Below are 23,142 nucleotides of genomic sequence, written 5' to 3' on the forward strand. Positions count from 1 at the left end.
GGAAGAGAGAGCACGTGCGCCCGGCTCTTCCAATGGAGACGCCTCCCGCTCGCCGGGCGGACCATGGCTCGCGCCGCCGCCGCTGCCGCCGCGTTCTCCCCCCTTTGCAAAAGCCAAGCCGACGACGCCTGAGCACGTGGCGGTTGCCAAGCGAGGACGTCTCTGCCAGCGGCAGCCGCTTCAGCGGTCCAGACGAAGGAACATCTCCCCACCCTTCAGAAAAAAACCCGCGGAGGTACGAAGTTCGTCGCGACGGAGGCAGCGGCGGCCAGGAGAGGAGCGGCGAGTTTCCTTTTCCTTAGCGGAGGTGGCCGCTACGATCCCTGGGCGAGACGGAGCAGCGAAGAGACCGGGAGAGGGCTAGCTGGCGGCGTAGTTGGCACCGTTGACCGGGCGTGACTGGGTGTCTTCTCTCTCGTAGAAGCGCGGGACGCACAGTTGCCCCCCATGGTACCAATTCAACAACTTTTGCAGCAGCCGGCGGGCGGGCGGCTGGAAGGTAGGCAGCACAGGGAACTCTCGAAGTAAGGGTCTCTCCCAGGGCGGAGCTCAAAAGTCCAGCGGATGCAGACTTCTCCGGCAGAGGCGGCCGGCGCCTCAGGAATAGAAAGCGCGCCGTCCCTGTTTCTGCTTTGCTCCCTCCTTTCTCTCTCTCTCTCGCTACAATATATATATACTGGCCCGCCCGCTCAGACTGCGCTCCTTTCTGCGCGAGCTTAACAAGGCAACTCGTGGTCTTTCTCCCGGAGCTCCGGCTCCCGGCCCCTCGCCACCGCCCCGCCTCAGTCTGCCCCGAGAGGATTCCGCCGGGTCCTAATACCGACCCTTCATTTGCCCCCAACCTATTAGGAGCCTGAATGTATCCTTTCGCCAACCTCGCTGACTGTCGGTGGAGATTCTACACTGAGTTGAGCCGAGCTTATTCTCTCTTTAAAATGCAGTGATGATTATAATAGCAGTATAACAACATCGACGGCAACTCGCACTTGTGGTGTGGGCACTTAAAACGGAACGGCGTCGAACGCAAACTAGGGGCTTTCAAAATACCAACCGAAACCGAATTAAGAGAAGTGGTGAAAACATCAAACCCAAAACTCGGATTCGCTTTTTCTACATTGATGTATGGACAGCTCAGTCAATGTAGTTCTCCAGCTGTTGTCCTTAGTGGGCGATAAATCATATTTTAGACGCAAGAATATCCCGCATGGCTGAGAGAGATCCAACCAAGAGAGTTTCTCAACTCCCGCATGTGGTTTTGGAAATCTCTTTCTGGCCTTTAGTAGAACTAGGAAATGGAACTAGAGGGGTCTAACTTGGTGTTTTCTTACTCACTTACGCAGCTTTATTCCATGTTCTTAACTTTCCATCTAACCTAAGTGTCATTGTGCCATTGTGTGCTGATTTTCGGCTTTGGCTGCAATCTTAAAGAGACACTTTCCTGTGCATAAACTTTGGGGAAGCCCGTGGAGATTTACTTCGGAAAGTTGTTCTAAAATTGCACTATTTCTTCAATTGGTTGGAATAGGTTCAAAATCGGCGAAATCTTTGCTTTTAATTGTGACTCTGCTCAGGAGTTGTTCTCTTCTTGACCAGTGACTTTTTTGGGGGAGGGGGGAGAATTCTGGGAAAGACAATTCGGTTTTCTCCTACTTGAAACCGCTTCGTCCTTTCGCAGCATTTCACCGCGGAGGATTCAGGCTCCGGCTGACTGCAAATACGGGCGTGTAGCTTCTTGCACCAGCGCCTCCACAGGGGCGCCATAAGAGATCTGCAGCCCTGCGCAAAGGTCGTCGGATTCAGTTTCCAGTGTGGGGTTCGGTAAGCACGGGGTGCCCAGAGCGGATCGATGGGGCCACAGAGACGCCTAGCAACGCCCAATAAAGCTGATAGAATTTGCTCTGATACAGGGCTCAGGGATAGACGGCGCTCCCCTTCCTTCTCGGGCGGGGGGGGGGGGAAGGAAGGCAAATCTGAGAGCTTAGAGGGACTTAATGCTAAGCAAACCTGCTTACTGGGCTCTGCCTGCCTGTTTTTTAAATCTCAATCCATCCTGGCGCTTCGCCGTGTTGCCGCCCTGTACAGCCTGCTTTAGCTGTGAACCTTCTCGCCTTGTTATTAATTAGTAACCGTCTGTTTAAGAGTGGTTTTCATTTATTTTTGTTATTTATGGGGTGCCTCTCGGTTCCAAAGTCGTACGAGACAACTTGCTATCGTCGTCGTCGTCTCTGTTTATAAACCGATCGTACGAAGTCGCGGTCGGACTGGGCTGATGGGGTTATCTGTCGCCAGATGAACGCGCCCCGAAGTCGATGGTGAACAACTGAGGTCCTCTCGGGGAGGGTATTGGGTGGCGGAGAACCGGACTTTCCTCGAAGCTCTTTGAACTCGCGCGCAGACACTGTCGCTTCTCTCGAGGGCCGCGCTTAGATTCGGTCTGAAGGCATCTTTTCCCGAAATAAGCGAAATAAGGACCGAAGCCGATCGGAGCTGTTGGTGGGCAGCTCGTTCTCGCGGTGCCGCGCCTAGTTGAAGTAGCCGGATGACTTTATCCTCGCTCTCTTATAAACAACCCGGCGTTTGGGTTTTGCTCCTGATGCAGATGGGAAATCACACAGCGTGACGTGCTACCTAGTCTCTCCTTGGTCTCCACTAGCCGGCGTATAATCTCGGCGAGCGAGGAAAACGTCCGGGCGTTCTGCGTGTAAAGCTTGGCGCCTTAATGATCCAAAGCTGGGTTTTATCCTAGATTATTATATAATCTTCTCCAACGCGATCGTCAAAGCGCTTATTGTTGAGCGTTTCAGAAAGATACGTTAGTACCCCAATCCCGAAGCGCGCTTACACGGGAGTAAGCAACTCCATCGAGATCTGCAGCGTAGGCTCCCAAGAGGGGGCGCTTCCATTGTAAGTCTAGGCTGTCCTGTTTTCCTTAAGTGGAGCCAAGTCCTTAAAGTGCGTCGGATACATAGAGGTTCATAAGCCTTCCATGGATCGGATCATTAAATTGGATCTGGGTTTGGAATAACTTCCGCCTCTCTTTTCTTACCCAATTTCCTTGTGGGGAAGAGAAAGCGATCCTGTCTTAAATTAATACCCCCAGCCTTCTTCTCTAGCCAATCTCCATCCCATTATCTGCATAATGAAAGCAACAGGTATAGAGAAAGCATTCAACGGAGTACCAGTCCCCAAAGGTGGTGGTTATGTTTGGTTGAATCTTAGGCAACTCCTGGTGACTCACCCAAAAGAACCAAATCCCAAATGTCCCTAAAACTCTTTACGGTCAGAATAAGAAAGTGATATCCATTACACAGTGTTGGCAGAAGAGGTGGACAAATCCTTTCCTATCAGTTGAATCATTAGGATAATGTGCACCCACAACTGGGAGTTATCCCACCAGTGTTCTTGGAGAACTGTGAATGCAAACATTGATCCGGTGTTTTCATGTGTTTTCAACTGTGCTCTTAAACCAGCAAGTGCTCTGAGAAAGGTAGAGGAATGACTAACAGAAGTTTGAGGGGCTTGTTTCGGAAACATTGGCAGTGTTTTTTTCTTTAGGTCAGTGTTTCTCAACCTTGACAATTTTAAGGCATGTGGACTTCAACTCCCAGAATTCCACAGCCAGCATTGCTGGCTGTGGAATTCTGGGAGTTGAAGTCCACATGCCTTAAAATTGTCAAGGTTGAGAAACACTGCTTTAGGTGGTCCAGAGAATTTTACTGACAGCCAGAGCAGCCAGGTAACATACAGGATATTTGAGATTTCCCCAGCTGCTGTTCGTCTGCCTTTGAACTGTGGTTGCCAACTCTTAGCATGAAAGCTCAGCTTTCTTTAAGGTCACTTCTAGCCTTCAGCCTTGTCCTCATGCAGAGTCTTCCATTCTGAAACCTGCTTGAAGAAGGGTGCTTGTTTGTGCAATGGAAGAATCTTTAGTTCATGGTGACTGAAACATGGACTGAAACATTTAGGTCAGAGTAAGGGGGAATTTCCAGGGGTTCCTCTATAATTATGGTGCTAATGCAGAAGTTCCTGCTCTTGTATCATCTAGATCAGGGCTGTCAAACTGCTGGCCAGTGGGCCGGTTTCATCATACCGAAGACGCGCCCACCCCATTGCTGGCAATGCAAAAAGAGTCAGGATATGTCATGTGACATGGCAAGTCTGACACCTGTGATCTAGATGGAGTGGCTGAATTAATCAATGCAAATGTCTTTGTCAACATTTAGCCTAAATGCATGAAGACTCATGAGCCACCTAAATCAATACAATCTCAATGTTGTGCATGGAAATAGATTCTGTTTTAAATAACTGGCTTAAAATACACCTATTACTTCAGTAGATTTCTAAATGCATTGTTGTACTGTAGAAATGAAGCATTGTGTTTCCAGTGAAACTGAATTGCTAGCTAGCATCACCAAGTGAAAATTGCCTTCACTATATTTAATCACTGAGAAGTTAATTCAAATGTAATATATTAAAACATTTTAAAAGTTTACTTACTATCAGAACCAAAGTTTTACTGCAAGCTAGTCTTAAGGTCACAATGGACAAAACTGTTTTGAGGTAGGTGTCCCTTGAAACTTAGCAATTCAGATTTGAGGTAAGAATAATAGCCCAAGTGAAGATAATGGAATAAGAAGTGACATGACCTGATTTAGATCAGGACCAAAAATATAGAAAGGATCACCATCCACATCAATGCTTTTCCCTGGGAAATTGGAGGACTTGGCTGTTAATAAAGACACTAATCTCCTTCTAGAGTCATAGAAAACATTGAGAAAAGTTTGAACATTTAAAAGAAAACTGCAAATCTTTGTTGAGATTGGATTGCATTTATCCTTATTGAGTTAGGAAGCCTATTAGTTAGGAAATCTATTAAAGTTAGAACTTAACCTCCTCTTTCAATAATCATAGAAAAAACACTTGAAATGGTAAAGATATTTTTGCTCAAATTCAGTTTCTGGACTTCAGCATGCAATTTATTTGGCAGCAACACAAAAGTAGTGGCCTTTTCCTATACTGTAGTGGTATTCTCTTCCCAGTCTAACCTGCACTCCTGAGAATCCCTGATGGTTCTCCATCCATGTACTGGCCAGGCCAACCCTGTTTAATTCTGAGTTCAAACAAGATCAGGGAAGTGCTTTAGGTTAACTAGGACATGTTTGTGCTTGGGAATAGCATCTGAACATCTCTTTTCTTCCTCCCACCCCTTCCTATATAAAACATTTACCATGTTTTGCTTCCCCAGTAGAGGGAAAATAGGGATCTTTACTTAGATAACGTTGCCAGTAGTTAGAAATTATTCTTTTGTTCTCTGGCTTTACACTGATTTTCATCTGGCCTTTGAAATGTAAACTCATTTGTTGTGGAACTGGAACAGTGCTGTCTGTTTTATTGCTGAGTTTTTAATTATACTACATTTATTTGGCTGTGTTTTGATTGTTAGAATTTTTGAGCTCCATGTGTTGTTTGAGAAGGTGGGATACGAATTAAGCAAATAATGATAAGCATTTTAAAAGAAGTTAGTGTAAGAATATGAGTTGCTTCTGTTAAATATACAAGTCACAGAAGTCTAAGAACCCATTATATCTTAAGTTTTGTATCTTTCACTTTCTTCTATATTTTACCATGAGTGATAATTTCTCAAAATTTGAGTATTCTGTTTTTTCTGTCATTGGTGGAAAATATATTTTAATGAAAGCTTCATGGGAATTACTGCATTACAAAACTGTAGTTGAAAATCGAACTTACTGATGTAAATAAAGAAATTCTGTGTAAATACTGTATATTTATATAATATATTTATAATATATTTTTCATATTTTCATTTCTCCATTTTTATTGTTGTAAGCCACCTAGAGTAGCCCCTTGGTGAGAAAGGTGGAAAATAAATTTGAGTTTAAATTTGTATTTAAATTACAAATGATATTTAAAAAAGGAAAGGAAGGAAGGCTTTTCCAATAAGTGATTTGTTAACAAATTAACAATTATACTTTAAAATATGGGTTAAATATATTGATGATTGTTTTGCTCCATTCTGCGCCATGATATCACTACATTGTAAGTTGATGTTTTAGAATGGGTATTAAATATAAATTAAAAATTCCCTTAGAATCTTAATTCTGTCATAAAAGTCATGGGATAATCTCAAATTCTTTCTTCTGAAGCATATTGTATGAGCATGCTATAATAATAAAAGGCTACATACCTTGTGACTATTGTATGTTCTTTGAGAAAAAGACAGGATACAATAACATTAATAATGTCATGAGGCAAAAAAAAATATCTCCCCATTTCCTCACAAGTAATTCTGTCCTAGATGTAAATTTAAAAATCATTAATGGCTACCAGAAACTACAACATATATATTTTAACCCTGGTTAAATAAATCCACTTTATATTCTTTCCATTTACTCTTAAAAACATTTGATATTCAAATAGTATCTGTCAAGTTGATTTCTTATTTCCTCTTTGTCTCCTTTCAGTAATATCCTCAGTAGTTTAACAAGTCTCTTTTGTAAATCCAAGATAAAAAGGTTTTCCAAATCTCTCTTCTGATTTATTCCATTTGTCCTCTTTAGATATTAAGACATCAGCTTGTTTCATATGTAAAGCCATTGTGACCTCTTTTTCCATGTTTGGCATTTTTAAATTTAATTTTAGATCATCCGCATCTTTTTTCATATCACTCTTGTAGTCTGACATTTTTTTTTTTTTAAAAAAAATCCATTTTCAAATTAACATTCAAATCACTTTCGGTCTCTATCCAATAAAATCTGTTTCTCTTCTGTAACCTCTGTTATATCTATTTTTATAGTGCCAGACAATCTTGAAAGAAATTTCTGAGAATATTGTTCCCAGACAGCTTTGATTTATTCTAACATCAAATAGTATTGTAAAATAGTATCCATTATATTAATGGGTCTCTTCTTCTTTAATTTTAATCTTTAGTTCTCTCTGGTTCCCTCTAGTCAACCATCAAAGTCCCCTCTTATTATATGTTATTGTCCAACCAGCAAAACTTTCCCACAAGACGATTTCTTATAGTTAATTTCAAAATCTTCATGGATTCTTTTATAAAATTTTAAACAGTCTATAGGAAATAATGTTTCAAGTCTAACCCCTTAACTTTCCAAAATCCACAATCTAGTCCCCTTTTCCTGTTTTCTAAAACATAAAGTTTTCATTTTTAATCTTTAAACATAGATGAAACTTCTCTCATCCAGAGTAGAAGAAAATCTTTCTGGTGTGATAAAATTTGCCTTTCAGAAGGTTCTTAAAATTCAGAAAATCAATAACAAGTAACTTCCTAATGTAATTAAAAAAAAGAAAATGGGCAAACTCGCCCACCAAATGAAGTTACTGAATCACAGTTTAGGATTGTTATCTACATGTTGGGCAAAAAAAAAAAAAACAATCAACTAGCCAAAAAGGAAACAAAAAGATCCCCAAACTTCCCTACCAGTAATCAACACCCAGTTGATCATAGATTAACACTAAGATTAACATCATACCAACGAGAAGTAAACAATACCCCAATGAAGGAACTGCCAGACAAGCTAACAGTAAACAGTCCAACCAAAGAACTGGCAGGGCAAGCCACTAGAACAGGGATGGGGAACCTTGGCTCTTTTATGAATTCTGAGAGTTGAAATCCACAAGTCATAAAAGAGCCAAGGTTCTCCACCCCTGCACTAGAATATAAACTGAGAGCAAACCCCACTCCATACTAGCATTGATGATGTTATGTAGTTCGGATAATGAAACGTCTGCAGGAAAACAACCAAGCTCAGAGATTACCTAGGATCCCACATTTATTTATTTTATTTATTTATTTATTCATGAGACTTATATACCGCTTTAAGTGCAAGCACTCTCTAAGCGGTGTACACCAGTAAGCAATGTATATATATATTTACATTGCCCCAAACAATCTGGGTCCTCATTTTACCTACCTCGGAAGGATGGAAGGCTGAGTCAACCTTGAGCCGGTGAGATTTGAACCGCCGACCTGCTGAACACAGTCAGCTAAAGTGGCCTGCAGTACTGCACTCTAACTGCTGTGCCACCTCGGCTCTTATCTGTAACTTTTCAACCCAAAGTTACAGATATTCTCCTTTATAAGATTATTTTTCCCTGGCTCCCAGAGCTCTCAAACCCACTGGAGATTGTTGTTTTATGATTTCTTCACAGACAGGCTCTGTATCTGAAAACTATTCGATAGTGTAATTGTGAAAATTCCCAAATAACAAAATGTTTAGAAACAAGGGATCAACTCCCCCCCAAAAAATCTTTGTTAATATTTAGTGAAGCTCTTTTTATAAAATGTTTTATAGATGGCACCTTGATCCACAAAAAATGTCTTTTATGTACCCTGACTTACAACCTAAATGTTGGAGATGTGGTTGTATGGACGCTACTTATTATCATATTTGGTGGTCGTGCAGAGAGATAAAAGCATTCTGGATTAAGATATGGTGGAATATCCAGAGAATTTTTAAAAGGAGGGTAAAATTTACTCCACAATTATTTTTGTTAGGTATAGTTATTGATTGTGATACAAAGGAGGTTATATTGATGTTAAATTTGATTACAGCTGCGAGGCTGTTAGTAGGACAATATTGGAAGAAGGAATCTTTGCCTACATTGCAGGAATGGTTTCTTAAAGTGTCTCATTTGGCGGAAATGGCAAAGATTTCGGCTTTCTTAAAGGGACAAACGCAAGAGAAATTTCTTGCTGTTTGGGATAAATGGATAAAATTTATACAATTTAAATTTGATATAAAAAATACTATATAGTTTTTTCATAATTTTTAACTCTCTCTATATATATATTTTCTATTTTATATTCTCTTTTTTTATAAATATAAATTTTTTTAACTTTTTTTTAATTAAGCCTATATTCTGCTCTGGGAGGCCCTGGGGGGGGAAGGGGGGGTTTGGGTAGGGGTGGGGGAAGGGGGGTTTTGTTGGGTAATGTTTGTTTTTTACTTGTATATGTTGTTTTTTGTTTTTGTATTGTCTTTTATTTTCTGTAAAATTTATAAAACTTTTTAATAAAAAAAATATATATTTAGTGAAGCTCAAAATATTAATGGACTTTTTAAAAAACTCATGTTTTCCTAGATTTCAAAATTCATATGACATTTGAAACTCCAAATGAGAAAACTTTTATTCAGTACATATTTAAGAAATATTTCTTATGTTTCATGCCATTACCTTCATTAATTTGAAAATAAGAAGTTAGGACAAATAAATTTATCTAAATTTGTAATAAGAGAAAAACATAGGACTAGCATTGAATTAATTTATAATAAGCATCATAACATAGTGAAACAAGATGAAATTTATGAAAAATATAATATTCATTATATTTCATAGACAAAATAAATTCTTTACTGTAGTGTTATTGTGACTTACCAAACAGAGCTGTTTATTTGATTAGATGTCATAACTGTCAGTGATAATGAAAAATCAATATTCTTACAAATTCATGAGCAGAGAGAGTCAATCGATATTATCTATGAACCAAAGAATCTCATCAATTAAAGAAAATTATCTACTTTTATGAGTGCTCCTGGATAATGTGATAATATCTTACAGTTCAGTCATAAGCATATGTGAAACCACATTAAGTTTGTTATTATCCTTTTTGACAAAAGGCTTAACTTTGGAAGCTCCCAAGTGTAAGCTTCATTTCAAAAGACATTTCAAAATGTCACTTGGTAAAAATATCCACATACTAATAATATGCCTAGAGCTAAAGATTTTGAATATAGCCAACTGCAAATGGTAGAAAACAGAATTGTCCATATAGTAAAGCAGCTAGAGTAATAAAAAATGTAAGCCTAATTATCCTAATAATGAGGTTACAGTGCAAATATTTGATTGTGGTATATAAATAATAGAGAGATGAAAACACTCAAGTAGTGATTATTAGATTATAGAGTCAGGTTAATATGCACATTTTGACTTTAAATTCTTCATACTAGTATAAGAACATGTGAAAGCAAATAAGCATTTGCACAATTTCTGTGCAAATAGCTGTGGTTTCTGGCGTATGCTGGGTGGCAGAAAATTCCTAAGGAATTTTGTTAAGCAGGAGACCAAATTTATATTTTAAGACTCAAGGAATTCCCCTCTCTGCCACATCCTTGTAACCTTGATTGTCAAGTATTAATCAAGGGGGGGGGGGGTTAAATGGAGATTAAGAGGCATTTCATGATAGCTGCCATAGTCAATCAATAAATACACTATGACAGTTTGAATCATGCCACTTTCATCTTAGAACAGAGGTCCCCAACTAGGCACCTGGGACCGGTTCCGTGGAGAAAGATTTTTCCGCGGACCAGAGAGTGTGTGGTTTTATGTGCTGCCTGCATCCCACGGATGGGGCTTTGCTTGTTTGTGCGGACTGGTTGCTGGCATGCTGCAGCTCGGGATTGGGGCCCCTGTCCTAGAACAAAGACTAAGGTGTTATGGTGTACATCTCTTAAACACATAAAATATTTTGCTGTCTATTGTTTTCTACAGAAGAGAACTTTAGATTTTTCATTTTGTTTATTATTTTTATAATAACAGTCCCTGTCAGGTCAGTAATATTAGTGTCTAACAAAGAATAAATTGAATTAAAAATAATAGCAACTTTTCAGTGAGTCTAACTATGCAAGGTTGACATACACACACTAGAATAAGAATGATATAGTGCTTCTCTTTGGGAAATTACTTATATCAGTGAGAATTAATGATGGGTGGTTGCAGTACCGTAGAACTAGCTGAGCTAAAAATCAGCAATTTTAGTACACATTTCCTCCTTGCTATAATTCACAAAGTAGCCTTTGGCCAGTCTCTCAGTCTCAGTTTTCCATCCCTAACATGGAGAAAATAGTAGATATGAATAATATCACTAAGCTACTTTATAGATTTATCAGTCATCACAACAGCAGGATAAAACTTTAAGTGAATTGCTAAAATACATATTCTGTGGTTCTGTTTCTAGACTTTTTTTATCATTGCTCTAAAATTGGCTATTTAATTGTTATATAATTTAAAATATACTTTTTTAGGTACATGGAAATAGTGGTTTCACTGCTTATGGACTGGCCTCGACCACCATCTTCATTTTGAAATAAATCTCTGAGCATGCTTCCATAATCTTTTATATAGTTTTGTAGAAAATAAAAATGACAGACCACTGTGGCACTATGCATGGTGTGATGAATGTCTGTCTGCCTAGGAAAAGAAGAAACATGAAGCAGGAACAAAGGGGATGCAAAATGGCATTTAGTGTGGGTAGTCCTCAACTTACAGCCATTTGTTTAGTGACCATCCAAACTTACTGGAAAAAGTGACTTATGACTGTTTTTCACATCTAGGACCAGTGCTTTTTTTCTTTAAAAAAAAAAAAGGTGCCGGAACTCACACACGTCATACAACCCGCCTTGCCTACCCTACAAGGTTCCATCCAAAAAAGGTGCCGGAACTCCATTCTGGGCGTTCTATGAGAAAAAAAGCCCTGCCTAGGACTGTTGCATGGTTGTTGTAATCAAAATTCAGACGCTTGGCAACTGGCATGTATTTATGACAGTTGTAGTGTCCTGGGTCATGTGATCACTTTTTGCGATCTTCTGACAAGCGGAGTCAATGGGGAAGCCAGATTCACTTAACAACCATGCTACTAACTTAATAATTGCAGCAATTCACGTAAGAAAAGTTATAAAATGGGGTGAAACTCACTTAACTGTTTTGTTTAGCAATGGATATTTGGGGCTCAATTGTGGTCGTGGACAGGACTACCTGTAAATCCACATTTTGAAAATGGTTTTTTTTCCCTTAAGACAGCTTAAACGTTTGTTTGAATGTTTTTCCTTAAGACAGCCTGTTTGTTTGAATGGGCAGCCATTCTTGCTACCCTCAGATTTAATGGAAGTTGCCACGATTCTACTATTGGTTTCTTTTAGTAAATGGAATTGAGAGAGAATGGCTTCTTGTCCTTGGCTGTAAATGCAACAGATGTCTTCTCTGTCAAAACCTCAGTGGAGAAAGAAGCTTTCTATAAGGGGGATCAAGTCTACAGCAGAATCTTAACTTATTTTATTCTTTAGTCCAGTGTTTCCCAAACTTGACAATTTTAAGGCATGTGGACTTCAACTCCCAGAATTCCACAGCAGCGTTGCTGGCTGTGGAATTCTGGGAGTTGAAGTCCACATGCCTTAAAATTGTCAAGTTTGGGAAACACTGCTTTAGTCTATCAAGATGCACTAATAGGTTGAAGTCTGTGCATTATTGTGCCTTAAATCATGGGTTTTAACCTGAGAAGCCAAATATTATATTTAAGTGTGATGAAGATCATTGGCATATCTTGGGCCATCATATCTAAATCAGATTAATCTCTGAATTGCTGTATATATCAGTTAGTAATAATCCCAAAAACTTCATCTTGGAAAATCAGAATAGAAATGTGCCCAGTTCGAATTAGTCACATTTTTATTCTGATTTTCCAAGATGAAGTATAAAAAAAAACCCCGTTATATTAAAATGCTTTTTCTCATATTTTGTTTGGTTTTGTTGTTGGTTTTTTTAAAGAAAATATACAAGTTATGCTGTAAAGCTAAACAAGAAGAAATTTGCTACTGCAAATAATTCTGCCCTAAATAGGGAATTTTTCTTATAAGCTATCTTTCCTTCTTTTTTCTTGTTTTGTTTTATATCTGACATTATTTTACTCTCTGAAATTAGGTTTGTCCATCAGTAATCATATTTCATTTACTTTCTGTTTATATCTAATTTTTTCTTTCTTGTGTTCTTGTTATATTGTGAAATACTGAATTGAACAGCCGGAGAGAAAAAAAATGATGAAATTTTCTGCATCTTTGCTGACTCTTTTTCCGCAACATGACAAATACATTTAGGTCTTAGCAGTAATTCCCCCAAGCATTAACTGCAAATACTGCCAAAGTAGAAGTACCATTTATTTTGCTGTAAAGTAAAGAGCCAATTTACTTTTACACCAAAAGTATTTGCAACTAGACCTATGCAATACTTTGGAATGGAAAGACAAGAAATTACTTTGGAGCATGCAAGAGTGCAGCCTGCTAAAGCAACTACATCTTTATCTGGATTTATGTGGTTGTCCTGTGTACCTACTGCACAATCCTAAAAAAAGACACAATTAGTTTCAACAGTTAGAGACAAGTGCCAAGTATGCACACCCATATACTCGAAACCTCTTTCTGCTTTCAAATCCAAAGATGGTACACAGCTCTGCTCAAAACACAGGACTCTGGGAATTTTAGTCTTTTGTGAAGTCAATCAATCTTACTAAGAAATGTCAGCTATTTCCATTTCTTAGTTTGCAATTTATTTTTGAAAAATTTAAAAATATGTATGGCTGCTCAAAAATTTGTACAGCTGCTCAACTGACACAAAAGCAACTCTGGGCATCTTATGTATGATTAAAAACACAAAAAAAGGCCCATGACTCCATACCTCCAGAACTTAACTATAACTGAGGCAACCACAACATATTCCAATTCAAACTAATTCTGAGATAGCTTATCCAGTATTTTGCTCAATGCCTGGAGGGAAAAAAAACTCCAAATGTTCAAAATCTTACAAAAGGCAAACCGGGCTTGGCTGTCTGAATCTTGGGGCTGAAGGATTATGCTGGACCAATGGCAGGTGCTGTCACAGAGAAAGATCCCATGAGATCATAGGACATGAAACATGTTCATTCTAATAAATCTTCTGGGACAACCATAAACAGTTGGTGACAGTAGGTCCCACAAATAACCCCACTTTGAACCATGGAGGACTTTGTAAGGGATGAGTAGTACCTTGAATTGTATTCAGAAGTCAATGCATCTTACAAAGTCGTAGACATACCGCATTGCACTCATAACTATCTATTCCACTGCATTTAGGGCTGATTGTAGCTTCCAAGTCAGCCAGCCCCATGTGAAGCACACTGCAGTAGTTTAGAAGGTGATTACACCATGAGTGACCATGAGCAAGGCTCCCTGCTCCAGGAATGGATGCAATTAAAGGATGAGATGAATTTATACAAAGGCGCCCTTGGCCATGGCTAACACATGCTCTTCCAGCAGGAATTGAGTATCCAAGAGAAACCCCAAGCTGTGCATCAATTCTGACTGGGGGAGTGCAGCTCTGTCCAGACAGATAGAAAGTCCCCAAAGTCTGTTCTTGTCCACCTAGACACTAGACTTAATGGTATCACCTAATAAGCCTAGGGTAAAGATACATATATAGCTGAATATCATAAATATACTGAGGATATTTAACCCTATATTGAACCACGCAGTTCCATGTTGAGGAAGGAGAACCCCTTCAATACCATGCCATCTGAAGCCATTCCTTCCTTCCTTCCTTCCTTCCTTCCTTCTTTCCTTCCTTCCTTCCTTCCTTCTTTCTTTCTTTCTTTCTTTCTTTCTTATTATGGCCTTCCAACTCACTCCCAGTGGTGTGGTATGCTGGCTTGACAGCCACAGATAGAAAGACATTACAGAGGGTGGTGAGCACAGCACAAAACATCATAGGCTGTTCCCTGACACCACTAAACATCGCTAGTGCCCGCTGCTTTAGAAGAGTGAGGAAAATCCTCAGGGATGACTCACACTCTGGTCAGCAGTTCTTTATTCTCCTACCATCAGGTAGGAGATATAGAAGCATAGCCAGCCGCACCAACAGTTTCTACCCATGAACTCCTAAATGGGAAATAACTCCACGTATGATAGACTTGTGGGGCCGGCGCGTTGTGCAATAAGTTCACATGGTGTAATAAGATTGTGTGTTTGTTGTCAGTGTGAGTTGTGTCGGGGGTGCACAAAGGGAGGCTTAGCCAATCTCATTGTACACATGTTGTATTTTGACAATAAAGATTGATTTGATTTGATTTGATAAAAACCCAATATAGCAACAATAAAAGAGCAATAATTCCCATCCCCACTGGTGACAATTCAGTGATCCATTTGATGGGCTCCATCCCACTGTATGGGTCTCTAGGCCCATTGGCAAAACCAGGTCTTCAGGGTCTTGCAAAAGAGTGTCAAAGTGGGTGGTCAATCTTACCTCCACTAGATGTCCTTATGGATATCTAGGAAACTCTCAGAATGAGCCACCGCAGAGAAGATCCTTCTTGGTCCCAATAGATGGACTTTTTAAAGAGAGGGGACTCCTAGCATTCTCTCTCTCCCTGGTTTGGTGAATCAGGTAGATGTGATCAGGAAAAGCAGTCCTTCATGATAGTATCAAAAGTTTATGGGTAGCCTAGGTAAATGTACTACCCCATCCTGGTCTCATCAGGATCATTTACAAGTGTGATCAAGGCCACCTTGATATAGTATCCCAGTCTGAAACACAAATGAAAAGGGATAATCTATTTCCTCTAGAGAGCTGTCTGGCTTCCACAGATAGTCCAGCAAGAGATAATCCAGGGCTGTTGCCTGTCCCTCATTCAAGTTAGTGTGCATCAGAGTCTCGAGAACAACTGTAAACTTCCTCTGAAACCCCAGTGTCCTTCAGTGCTGCGGTAGAGCGATCAAACCTTTGTACACAACTTGAATGACCTGACCATGACAAAGTACTGATGGTAATATCATGAACAATCCCCTGTGATACCTAGAGGCCAATCTCAACAGGAGAGTCTCCCAATCAGTTATCTGCAGCAGCATTTCTGAAAGCCACCAATGTTTCTTAGACGGTCACAGCCACTTCAATCCCTCTGCCCTGGAGTGATGGTTGGTGCCATACATAAAACTTAGCTGGGCATACCATATCACTGAAGTACTATTCATATTTGTGTATCAAAGCAGTATTAAGAAATCTGAATTTGAACTTCCCCTAAAATGCGAAACTTCCAGAACGCCTTCGATTCATTCAGTAATGGAACATAAAACACTACCTTATACTAAGTTGGACTATTGATCTATTTCAATATTGTCTATGCCAGTGGTTCTCAACCTTTTTAATGCCGCGACCCCCAACTGGTCGTAAGTAGAGGACTACTCAACCGGTTGTAAGTTGAGGACTACTCAACTGGTGCAGCACCGTTTGCAGACTGGGGCTTTTGGCGGGCTCAGCAGGGCAGAGACAGCCTGGACAATTCCTATTGGCTTTTGAAAGCCAATAGAACTAGACTCTATTCAAGAGAGTCTATTCTATTGGCTTTCAAAAGCCAATAGAATAAAAGGGAGTAGCACAGCTAAGAAAAGGGGGGAAAAAATGGCGGACTGCGTTGTTTGGCGACCCCCGTGAAATGGTCGTTCGACCCCAAATGGGGTCCCGACCCACAGGTTGAGAACCACTGGTCTATGCAGAGTGTCCTGCTTCCAGCTCCCCCCCCCCCATTAGACCAATCTGGAGATACTGGGATTGATCTTGGTATTTTCCAAAAGCAAATAGTAAACGATGTCATCTCCCTGTCTCTCGGCTATCCTATCTAACTAGGTTCCCCTAATCCAGCCAGAGCTAAAGAATTTTCTTGGATGAGAAGCGAAAACATCTTCAAAGGAAAAACAAGCAAGTCCAGTTGCCTCGTGAAAAAAACACCTTTGGGACAACCACGACCTGGATGACTGAGAATCTTCATAGACATCATGCAAGCATTGCAACATAATGCACTTATTTTTAATTTCTATGACATGGATACATTTAGCAGCTGATCCTGTGGCCATTGAACTGCCTCATACTAATTGACCTACAAAACTTTAAATTACCAAGATGTGCATACCTTTCCACCCACTCTCCCATTAGAGCCTTCAGGAGAGGGTTCCTTTAGTATGCTTATTTATCTCAGATTGCTTTGACTATTTGAGTTCAACTGGACAATGGCCATTGATGCCTACCTCTTCATTTTATGGGGGAGCAATGTAAAAACGGTTGCACCAATTATTCCCTTAAGAAAGTGTGTACTTTCATGGTGATTGGGCAAAAAAATGAAAATGAAATGTGAGATTCAGACACTGAAATCAGTAATGGAAATCCATTACACGTCAGGTATAGCCATACATTGAGTCTTGCACAGATGAAAAATAGGTTGATTTTCCATAGTCGGGGCACCTCACACCCCCTTTACTTCCTGCTGCCAAATTTCTCAAGACAAGGTTGACTGGGAGAGTTTTTTGGGGTAGGTTCTTTTGGAAGCACTGGCACGCGGTGAACATATGTTTTATGAATATAATTCTCATGCCTTTCAGTGCTATGTTGAACAGAGGCACAATAGTGTTTGATTTATTATAACAGCGTTATGACCTACTGCCCCAACATTTTGTTTTGAATAGGAGAGCATTATAGAAAGGCTGCATAGTGGCCTACATACTTGATTATAGCTCTAGAGGGAATTCTGTTTCACATCCAATTCTGAATATAGATTATTTAGGCGAATTCCAGGGAAAGTGCACCAAATAATCCATTCTATACAGTCTATTTCTGGAGCAGATATGGGTGAGATCATCTCTTTCCATTCTTGCGTGTAATTTAATCTTGATAGTAATGAAATATCTAACAGTGTTTTAATTAATTTGTGATCTTTAAAGGGTACTTTTTAAGCCAACCATCTAACCCAGTGGTTCTCAACCTTTTTAATGCTGCGACCCCCAACTGGTCGTAAGTGGAGGACTACTCAACCGGTCGTGAGTCGAGGACTACTCAACTGGTGTAGCACCGTTTGCAGAATGGGACTTTTGGCAGGCTCAGCAGGGCAGAGACAGCCTGGACAATTCCTATTGGCTTTTGAAAGCCAATAGAATTAGACTCTATTCAAGAGAGTCTATTCTATTGGCTTTCAAAAGCCAATAGAATAAAAGGGAGTAGCACAGCTAAGGAAAAGGGGGAAAAAATGGCGGACTGCGTTGCTTGGTAACTCCCGTGAAATGGTCGTTCGACCCCAAATGAGAACCACTGATCTAACCTGTGAAGGGGTAAAAGTTAAATAGTTAAATACATTGCTCATATATGGCCCAATTTACCAGTTATAAAATGCAGGTTGGCTCATAGAAAACAGAAATAAACATTAATCAAATTATGATTAAATATAGTAATTAGATGGATAAATGATTATTAGTTGATTGTTTATGGGGATTATTTCTTTATATTTACTCTTTCAGCATAATCTAATCATAACTTTCCAAAATAGGCACATTGGCTTCTTGAGGAGTGGACACACCACTGCTTCTTCAAGGTGGCATGTGCCAACTCTTCACTCAAGAATGCAGTTGCCACCACATTCACTGAGCCTCCTGTCACCAGATGGATAGCTTAATCTGGCAGAGAAGGAAGGGATCTAATCCACAGGAGAAGGCACTGTTAGCACAGAAAACCCTGTGCATTTACTGAAGATCCATAGGGATAAACCAATCTCAGATAATTTTGATTTTTTTGAGAAAGAGCGGCACTTTTACTTGCTCTCTGTTTTAACTCAAATTCCATTAAACATAAATGATTTAGATTTTCAGTATTAAGGGTTTTGCTGAACAAGGCAGACTAAAAGGAAGCTGAAATTTTCATTTTAATCGATTAGCTTTGTCATAGCACATTACATGACCCATTATTCTTGTATGTTAAGATTTATGTGACCTTTAAAGGTTTATTATCTGTATGTAATTGTCAAATAAAAAAGGTTAATCCCTCTCCTTCCCATGCCTATGGAAGGAAATGAAGACTTATTCAGTGAGATATGCATGGTGGCTGGATATTGTTATTCAGTAGTTTTAATTACTAGTTTATATTGTTTAAATTGTATACCTTATACTTATGCTTATATTTATCATATTTGTGTATTATGTTATATTTATAATGTTTGTATATATTTGGTTAAAACGGTCTTGAAAATTGTTATATATACTAAACCAGTGGTGTCAAACTCGATTTCATTGAGGGCCGCATCAGCATTGTGATTGCCCTCAGGGGACAAAGGTGTGTGGTCGGGGTGGTCACAGGGTGTGACTGTGGTGGGCGTGGCTGGGTGAGTGTGGCCAACTCGATGTTGCTCACATTGGGGGTGCCTGTGGAGGGGATCCAGGGATCTCCGGTGGAGGGAGGCTGCCTGGGGCCCTAGGAGGTGGGCACGTGGCCTGGCCCTGAGCTTCCAGGGTGCTCATTGGAGGAGGAGGTTGGATGGCAGGGGCTGAGCGCAAAGAGGGCCGCCGTGTGGCGGTGATGGCAACCGGCTGGGCTGCCTTGCTGCGGCCCCACCGCTGCCTCCGTCTGCTGCTTAGAGGGCCACCCGGTGGTTGCAGTGGGCTGCGGAGCCCCACAGTGCTCCAGCTGAGAGCCCCATGGGCTCTGGCTACTGCTGGACATCATTGGCCCCCATGCACTCACCGCCTCCTGTGTTCCCACCAGGGGGTTGCCAGACTGGGGTGGGGTGGGGTCAGAGTAGCTGGGACCAGTCCCTCATTGTTTCCGGGGTGCCCCGCAGAGCAAATCTGGGCCAATCATGGGCTAGATTTGACCCACAGGCCTTGTGTTTGACATATCTGTATTAAACTATGTTAAAATGAAAGTATACAAAATACTTTATTATTTGAACTTATAATCTGCCCAACACCAATGGAATAGTTAAACAAATACAGAGTATCTCTTAATTTCATGACATTAGATCATCTTTTCTTCCAAATTTCATATTCTAATAACTGTACACTGCACGTACTACTAGTAATAGAAACCAAAGTAGATGTGATATATGTCCTTAGGCAGAATGAAAAGTCCACACTGCAGTAATTGTCAGCAGGAGAGAATTCTATAAAATCTATTGGAAGACTGAGAGATGAAATAATTCTGAACTCATCACTTTAGTCTGCAGGAAAATTGGTACCATTTAAATGTTCTTTTATAGTATACAAGCAAATAACTTTGCATGCCAGACTCACATTATATGAAGCAAATTGACAAACCATGATAAATATTTTGTATAGTTGCCTTGCAAATGCTACATTTGGGAAGTGTCCAAAGATACAATCCATCTGTACCTTTTATTAAAATGGTATGTAATTCTGTTGTCTCAGCCTTGAATCACTTTCTATGAAATTTATGTAAATCGCTAAATGTTAATAGTTTTCCTCGAAATAGACTGCTGTCCAAGTTGCATATTACATCAAGCTGTTCCAGATCTCTAATAAAACCTCTTCTGATTGAAGAACTAGCTTTTATTGTAAGGTGGTTGTGCACAACTCTTATATGTTCAGCCTTTGTATGGCATGCAGGAGATAAGTATACACATACGAGAAAAGAAGGGAAGGAACTGATCTTAGGGAAGTTAAGGGATAAAATGGGTGCTATATATCTCTAAATCCCCCCCACACACACAACAAACACTACTCTGACAAGCCATATACGGGTATAGGCTGCACGTTTCCTCCTGATGTAAAGTTTTACAGTTGTATAAAAAAAAACTGGCAAAGTCTCAAAAATGTCATTTCATTTTGATGGAAATGTTAATAGAAATAATTAAAATGGCCCTTACTTAATTTCACTGTGGTTTAGGAAGATTATATTAAAAAAAGACAAAGCATCTTTGTGTTCATTAGATTATTGACTTCTGTCAACAGTTTTTCATGTGCATAGCCTTGTATGTATAAATTAAGTCCAAGAATGATTTGGAACAATTCAGCCAGCATTCAGTTCTTTATTTGCTTACAAGTAGCAGACAGAATCTTGCCAGACTAAACCCTTACCACTCCCTGCTTATGTATATAGCCTGGGAGATTCTAGAGAGTGGCTATTCTTGCCCAGAGTAGTTGAATTGGGTAGCATACAAGTTTAATATGTAACTCTGATTTCTGAATATATATTCTCAAAACGCTGGTAATGATAAAACCTACTAGGCCAGGGATCCCCAACCCCCGGTCCATGGACAAGCACTGGGCCGCGGCATGCCAGCAACCAGTTCACACAAACAAGCAAAGCAGGGGGATGCAGGCAGCACACAAAACCATGCACCCTCCAGTCTGCAGAAAAACCTCTCTCCATGGAACTGGTCCCTGGTGCCCAAAAGGTTGAGGACCTCTGCACTAGGCAATCTTTAGGTCATCACTTTGAGATAGTTCTTTACCTAAAAGGAGAAACAGAATTCTCCATTGAATTTCATTGTGGGAAGGGGGCAGAGAGTGTTGAAAATCTTCCTCCCTATTCCTTCTTTCTTGTCTTTTTTCCTCCCTTCCTCCCTCCCTCCTTTCTCCCTGTCCTTGTCCCTGTTGCCCTGCCCTGCCCTGCAGGAAGATATATGTCTGCTTCTGGTTGAGGGAAGGAGGTTGGTATTGCATCAATGACTGGGCAGCTGTCAGAAAATGCTGAAAATGAGGATCATATGACTGTAGCAACACAGCAGCAGCCTGGTAGTGCTGAATCTTCTCAAAATCTTTCCCAAATATCATTCTCTCAATAGTAATGGGTCCTTGCACTCTGTACTTTGGTTGAAAAAGCTTTGCTCTATGATGCATCATTTCACCCAGTTAAAGGTTACAGATTTGAGAATTTTGGTAGTATATAGAAGATGTATATCGGAGAAGTCTTCCTGAATGGCAATGTGTAATCAGTTATTAATTACTACTTCTTCATTGAAATGTAGAAACATATTTTGAAAAACTATAGTGAATTATGGTCTTTGGCTTTTTTTCATGGCTTCTTTTATCAATGACTAGGCATAGCCTATTGCAAGGACATCTCCATCCTTCAGTAAAGAGATGACAGATGTTTCTAGTTTGAAAGGCCAATGAAAGATGCACCGCCACCCATTTTCACTGAAGCGAGATATTCTTCATTTTGTTTTATGGTAAGGCTGGTGAAATGCCTTACCTCCTCTCGGAAATCAGTATACATCTAAACATTCATGTTCTCTAGAATATGCAATAATTTTGCCGCAGTGTAGCTGGGTCCTCTATCTTTTTTTCTCTGAAGAATCAATAGGGACACTTCCATACCCACAATCTTTTCATTTCCCAAATGAAATCTAAATTTTCTGAGTTGTCTACTTTTTTCAGGTCTATTCTGATATTCAAATGCCATGATTGTGGACATTTTTATATTTTGGAATTCAGTTCTTATAGCAGACAGTATGAATATATTTTCTGTTCATTGCATCCAGTCTGGTTAGTAGCTGAATCTCCAAACTATTGAATTGTCACCAGTTGTGAAACAACAATAATCTCTTCATCCCACTTCACAACAATAAAAAATTTGCTAGTCCCCCTCTAAAACTAACATGTTGTGTAACTGGACACAACAGTTCTGCTAGCTTAGTAGTTTAGCAGTAACACCAGAAAAAAGCTCAGAATGGGTATGAACATAGCAAGTTACCAAACATAAAGGAAATATGGACTAAAAGAAGATCAGCTCTAAGCAATTCATTCACAAACACCAGGACACTGGCAACTGATTGAAACTGTTCTTCCTCTCTTGTTAACCATATGATGCTCAGTCTAAGCAAAGGAGCTGGGCTAGGAAGTAGGAATTGGGACAGGAACTCTACTTACTGGAAAAGAGCATGATACAATTGCAGAATCATAGTGGTAAAGTTCTTCAGGATGATAGGAATGCTGGAAACATGTTTTTATGATAAAAACCTAAAACTATCCAGAGGCAAGGGTATTTTCCTGGTAAATTAATATAGCTTCTGGAAGTATCAAGGGCCTCCAAAGAGAATGGATTAGTAAATAAGTTCATACCTAATCCCCCTTTTTTTTCCAAAGAAATCCTTGAATTTCTGGTTGTCAGGAAAAAATATCATACAACATTGTTCATACAAATCAATACTTGGAAGTTAGTCGGGGTCTTTAGAATGCTATCTCAATATATTACATAGGCATTTAAGTGGACTGAGATTGGTTTGTCTCAAGCTTTTTAATTATGTTTGCTTATATTATCTTGTGCCATTGTAATGTGCTGTGTATTGAGGAATCATTTGATTTCATGTTTAAATGTTCTGATTTTAATTTTGTGAGCTGCTTTCAATAGTATTCCTATTGGAGGTTGGCAATCACTGGTGCTATTTATTCTTTTGATATTTTGTACTCGTTTTCAATTGCTAATTATTTTCCTGGGAAAGTATAATGTGGTGGTTTGCAAATGCCTTTGTCTAAGCTGCTTTATAAAAATACATTTTAGTATAAACACCCATAGAAAATTTCTGAA

General features: G+C 39.7%; 1 protein-coding gene across 2 annotated transcripts in view; it reads left to right on the top strand.

Annotated features, from left to right (window-relative positions):
- Positions 1-160: 160 nt before the first annotated feature.
- MEI4 (meiotic double-stranded break formation protein 4) overlaps positions 161-23,142 on the top strand; it is a 215,096-nt gene continuing 192,114 nt past the window's right edge. The window contains exons 1-3 of one of the 2 annotated variants that reach the window (XM_039367093.1): positions 161-235; positions 422-499; positions 1,676-1,818. The gene's annotated coding sequence lies outside the window, so the exon portion shown is untranslated. Of the gene's footprint in view, positions 236-421; positions 500-1,317; positions 1,819-23,142 lie in introns of those variants that run through there. The other variant, XM_039367092.1, reaches the window with a different exon arrangement.

The sequence above is a fragment of the Crotalus tigris genome, unplaced genomic scaffold (assembly GCF_016545835.1).
Source record: "Crotalus tigris isolate CLP2741 ecotype Arizona unplaced genomic scaffold, ASM1654583v1 scf7180000020550.821452, whole genome shotgun sequence".
NCBI lineage: Eukaryota > Metazoa > Chordata > Lepidosauria > Squamata > Viperidae > Crotalus > Crotalus tigris.